The sequence below is a fragment of the Alexandromys fortis genome, unplaced genomic scaffold (assembly GCF_014885135.2).
Source record: "Alexandromys fortis isolate MF-2015 unplaced genomic scaffold, M_Fortis_MF-2015_v1.1 scaffold_53, whole genome shotgun sequence".
Lineage (NCBI taxonomy): Eukaryota > Metazoa > Chordata > Mammalia > Rodentia > Cricetidae > Alexandromys > Alexandromys fortis.
The window spans coordinates 8,400,011-8,406,471 of NW_026067939.1; positions in this window are offsets into that span (position 1 = coordinate 8,400,011).

Sequence of the window (6,461 nt, forward strand, 5' to 3'; positions counted from 1 at the left end):
ACCAGCATGACTTCTCTGTGTTCATGAGTTGTGTTGGTGCTGTTTTCAGCTATCGGTCCTTACAGTCAGATTGAGGAGAACAACCAATGGCCTTGACAATAGACTTGATTTTGGAAATTTCACACGGGACCCGTTTTGTATAATAACTCAGTTAGGTGTAACTCATTCCTGACACCAGAAACTTCCTTGGGTGACAAGGGCTATCTAGTTAAGGTTACATCAACTCTTATTTGTTAGTGACATTGAGATCACCTTTATTCATGTAGATATTTTAGGAAGCTTCTCTTGTATTAGGTTTTCAACAAACCCTCAAATGACCCTTAATGTAAGTTCTTCCTCCCAATAGATCTTTCATCCTCTTCATTTCTTCTCCTCCCATTTTGATCCTCATATTCCATCACCCACATTGTCTACCCAAAACTATCTATTCTGTTTCTCCTTCCTACGGAGATGCATCATGAAACACTAGTCCCTTACTCTGTTCATAACCTCTGCAGTTATATGGATTGAAGCTTGTTTATCTAAGACTTAACAGCCAATCTACATATATGCAGATATATACTATATTTGTCATTCTTGGTCTTGGTTACCTCACACATGATCCATTTTCTCTAGTTACACCCTTTTACCTGTGGATTTCATGATTTTAATTTTTAAAAATGGCTGGAGAACATTCCCCTGTGTATGTATGTATATATATATATATATATATGTATATATATATATATATATATACATTTATATCACATTTTCTTTATCCATTCACCCACAGACAGACATCTAGGTTGTTTCCAACTTCTTATTATGAATAGAGCAACAGTGAACATGGCTAAGCAGGTCTCTCTGTGGTAGAATGAAGCATCTTTTGGGTATATGTCCAAGTGTCGTGTACCTGGATTTTGAGGAACTACCATACTATTTGCTAAAGATGCTGCCTTTTTTCCAGTTTGCGCTATTGGCTTATCTATCTTAAATCAGGTGTCTTTAGTTTGTGGAATTATTTCTTGTTCTTTAGTTCTAGTTCATTTATTATATTTCTGTTTTTATATCAAAATAATGTTGCTTATTACTATGGCTAAAGTTGTGTTCTGTAATTTGAAATTAGGGATAGTAATTCCTCTAGTAGTTCCATTAGTCTGGTTTGTTTTAGCTATGTTTTTGGGGTGTCTTTTGTGTGTGTTTCCATATGAAAATGAAAATTGTCCTTTCTTCATTTGTGAAGAACTGTGTTGGAATTTTGGTGGGAATTGCTTTGAATCTGTAATTTGCTTCTGTAGGGTAGCAAACTTTACTATATTAATCCTCTTGTTTCATGAGCATGGCTGAACTTTGCCTCTCCTAATATATTCCTTAATATTTTAATCAATGTCCTAAAGTGTTTATCATACAAGATTTCACTTACCTGGTTAGAATTATTCCAAGACATTTTTGAGACTATTGTTAATAGATATTTTTCCCCCTGATTTCTTTCTTAGTCCATTTGTCATTTTATATAGGAAGGCTACTGATTTTTATGAATTTTGTGATCTGCTAATTTGTAGAAAGCATTTTTCAGCTGTAAAAGTTACCTGATGGAAAATTTAGGGTCACTTGCACATATTATATTATCCTAAATTAAGATACTTTTATTTCTTCTCTCCTTATTTCTATTGCCTTGATCACCTTCAGATGTCTTATTGCTCAATCTAAGTATTCAAGTACTTTATTGAATGGGTATTTTTCCTGATATTAGAGGAATGTTTTAAGTTGTGACCATTTAGGTTGATGTTGGCTGTTCATTTTTTTTAAATCATCTCTATTATTTTGAGGTATATGCCTTGTATTATTAGTCTCTCCAAGACTTTTACCATAAAGGGGTGTTAGATTTTTGTCAAAGACTTTTTCAACACCTAATGAGATGATCATGTGCTTTTTGTTATTCAGTCTATTCAGATTGTGAATCATATTAATTGATTTACATATTTTTAATCATCCTTGTATCTCTGGATGAAGCCTACTCGACCTTTGTGATTAATTATTTTCTTTTGATTTGTTGTGTTCAGTTTGCAATTATTTTATTCAGATTCTATCTCATATGTTCATAATGGAAAATAGTCTGTAATTCTTTTCTTTTCAATCTTAATGTGGTATAGTTTTCAGGGTAACTGTAGCTTAATTTAAAGATTTCTGCAGTCTTCCTACTGTTTATTTTCTGTGAAATAATTTTATAAGCATTTGCCTTAACTCTTTTACAAAAGTCCAGTAGATTTCATCACTAAAGTTATCTAACCCTGGGATTTTCTTGTTGATGTTGCTGTTAAGTGATTTTTTTTTAATGACTGCTTCTGTTTCACTAAGGGTCTTATATATTGCTTATGTTATCTTGATTTGACTTTTTAAAGGGGATATATATATATATATAATCTTTCCTTATCTTTTCATCTTTATATCTTTTTTTATATCTATAACTATATCAAGAAATTACCCATTTTATTCATATTCTCCGATTTGTGGAGTGCAGGCTTTTAAAAAAATGCTTCTATGATTTTCTTTATTTCCTTGTATCACTTGATATGTTCCACCGTTAATCTCTAATTTTATTGATCTGGATCTTCTCTTTGCATTTTAATTACTTTGGATAAGGATTGTCAATTTTATTGATTTTTCTCAGTGAATTAACTCTGTTGCACTTGTTCTTGGTACTTTCCTTTGTTTGTTTCTGTTTTATTTATTTCAGCCTTAATTTTGAATATTTCTTGTCATCTCATTTTGGGTGTGATTTCTTATTTTTGTTCTAAAACTATCAGCTGTATTGTTAAGTTGCCAGTAGGAGATCTCTTAAAGTTTTCATGGAGAGAGTTTCTTGGTTAGGGATGGTGCTTTTGTTTAGTGCCCCCTCTTAGCACTAAGGCCCTATGTGCTTGTTGCTATAGTCTTTGTGAGTTCATATTTGTCAGTTCCATCATGTCTCAAAAACGCTGGTGCCATAATGTTCTCTGTCCCTTCTGCCTCTTACAATCTTTCAACTTTCTGTTCTTCAAAATTTCATGAGCACTGCAGGGAGGTAGTTGATGGAGACATCCCACCCAGGATTGAGTGTTCCAAGGTCTCTCACTCTGTTTCCATTGTACAGTTGGGGAATCTCTGTATAAATTCCCATCTCTTACAAAGAGAAGTTTCTGTGATGCTGACTGAGAAAGACACTGATATCTGGGTATGGCAGTCAATTTATTGCTTTGTTTCTTTAGCAGAACAAAAATATTATTTTCTCCCAAGGCCCCTAACTTTTCTAACAAAGGATATTGGTCACCCCAGCAATATCAAACACAAATTTAATGAGTGGGCTAATGAGTGGGCTTTAAATCCAATCAGATATGTTTGTTTCTACTTTTGTACAGGTATATCAGGCAGACAAGTTACCATCAAAGACCACAGAATTTGTAGCTGGGTTGGTGGGTTTTTTTTTTTTTTCTCTTTAGGTGTGGTGCAGAGTAGCTTTCAGTATCATGAACACTTAGTCCATAGAAGTGAAGACTCTGCTGAGGCACAAGCTTGACTTCTGTGTGTCCAATGAGATAAATATATCCTGTTTTCAGCAATAGGGCTTTGACATTGCATTATGAACCCTGCAACTGGGCAATGAATAGCCCTGACAATAGCCCAAGCTGTTTTGGGTGTTTCTCTGGGACCCTTTGGTCAACAACTCAATCACATATAACCCATCCCTAGTGCTGGAGGTGCCATTTGATGGCAACAGATGTCTAGTTGGGGTTTGTTTCCTCCATTATTTTCTGTCTCTATTTATATTTCTTTTATATTTATTTATTTTAAAAGGCTTCTAGTCTAATAGGTCTCTTATAAACCCTTAAAAGGATCTTAGTATTAACTGAACTTCCCTGTAATTTTTCTCTTAATCCCTCTTCTCTTTCCCTCTTCATTTAATGCTTTTGTTTCAACATATTGTCAATTTTATAACAATATATTAAGTATTTTCTAGAGTAGTATGACATAACTGAAAGAGATCAAAGGTTTATAAATAGGAAAGGAAGAAGTCAAATACCTCTATTTGAAGATGATATGACTTTCTACATTAAAAAAAAAAACATAAACCTCCACCAGAAAATATCTACAGATGATAATTTAGGTAAAGTATCAGGATGCAAACTTAATTCATAAAATCAGTAATTTTCCTGAAAAATTTGTGGTAAAAGAAATCATGAGAACAGTACGTTTCACAGTATCCTATAAAAAATATCTGAGGATAACTATAACCAAAAATGTGAAAGATTATTTTATTAAAAACTTTAAGACATTGAGAAAGAATATTAAAGATATATCCATCCATAGGCATCAGGATATATATATATATATATATATAATCTTTAATTCTGATATAAAATTCATCAGAATATAAAAAGATCTCCCCTGCTCATAAAGGTATAGGATTAGCATAGTGATAATGACATCCTGCCATAAACAATCTTCAGATTCAATGCAATCCCCATCAAAATTTCAACACTATTCTTCACAAGAAGAAGAAAGGACAATTTTCAGATTCATATGGAAACACAGAAAATCCAGGATGGATAAAACAGTTCTACATGGTAAATGCTGGAGGTATCACAATTCCAAACCTGAAGTTGCGCTACAAAGTCAACAATAAATATATAGTATTGAAGAAGAAACATTTACACTGATGAATGTAATCAAATTGAAGACCGGGAAATAATTACACATACCTATGGATATCTGAGTTTTGACAATGAATTCAGAAATACACACTGGAAAATAAACAGCATCTTCAAAATAATGCTAGTCAAACTGGATGCTACATGTAGAAGAATGCAAATATATCAATACTTATCACTATGGACAAAAATCACTCCGAATGGATCAAAAACCTCAAAGTAAGCAAATCTAATAGAAAAGAAAGTAGGAGTATCTAGAAATCATTGCTACAGAAAAGTCTTTCTGCATGGAACCCTGACAGCACTGTCTTTAAGAACAACTAATAAATGAGACCTCATGAAACTGAAAAGCTTCTATATGGCAAAAGATATCATTTGCACAAAGTGGCAGGCTTCAGAATGGGAAAAAAATCTTTACTAAAGAAACATCTGATAGAGACTTAATATATAAAATAAATAAAAAAAACTGGACACCAAAAAGAGAAAAAAAAACACAAACAACAACAACAACAACAAAATATTTACCATCCATAGGCATCAGAGAATTGCAAATCAGAACTACTTTGTGATTTCATCTTATACCAGTCACAATGACCAAGATCAATAAAAAAAAAAAAATAACAGTTCATGCTGCTCAGAATGTGGGTTAAGAGGAAAACTTGTGCATTGCTGGTGGGAGTGAAAACTTGTACAGCCACTCTAGAGCAGCGTGGAGGTTCCTCAGAAATCTGGGAATAAATCTACCCCTAAAGCCAACTATACTATTCTTGGGCTTATACACAAAGAACTTTATATCCAACTACAGAACACTTGCTCAAACATGATCTTTGTTGCTCTATTAATAATAACTAGAAATTTGAAATAGCCTAGGTGCCCAACAATGGATAAACAAATAAAAGAAAATGTAGTAACTTTACACAGGGGATTGCTATTTAGAAGTTAAAAAAAATCATGAAATTTACTGGCAAATGGATGGAACTAGATAAAAAATTACATTACGTGAGCTAACCCAGACCCAAAAAAAAAAACCAAATATGACACATATCCTTTTATATGTAGATATTACCTTTTAAATCTTCAATAAGCTTCTACAATCCATACATCTACAGGTTAGTTATACAGTAAGGACTATGGGAAAGGGTAAGATATTCCAAGTAAGTGGATACAGAGTATATAGCTTTTAAATCTTTATACCTCCTCTTGCATGATCTCTGAGCTTTCTTGGGAAGAGTGATGTATGTGCATGTGAGTGTGTGTGTGTGTGTGTGTGTGTGTGTGTGTGTGTGTGCCAATTAGACCTATGGTCATGATTTTATTTTTGCTGTTACAATAGGAAAATGTTTTTCATTCACTTCAAGTTTTATTTTGCATTCTGCAGAGGTCTGTGTATGGAGAAGTATATATATTATACCAAAGCCAGGGGGCGGGGGTGGGGGGGGAGTTCCTTTACATAGAAAATAATCAGAAACACTTTATTTTACATTGCAAAAATAACCATGTAATTACTCTGTAAAAACATTGTAAATACATGGCTGTTGCCAACAATAGGGTGATGTGGGAGTGTCATATATCAATCTGTTGATTTCATTGGCTAAGCAATAAAGGAACTCCTTGGCCCTGATAGGTTAAAAGATAGATGGGAGGAGGAAACAGAATAGAATTCTGGGCGGAAGAGGAAGTGAGGTCAGACTCTGCTCTGCTCCCGGACAGACCAGACAACTCTGCACTCTGGAGCAGAGACGCCATGCTCAGCTCTCCCGGGCAGATGCACGCAATGAAGCTCCTCTGAGCAGG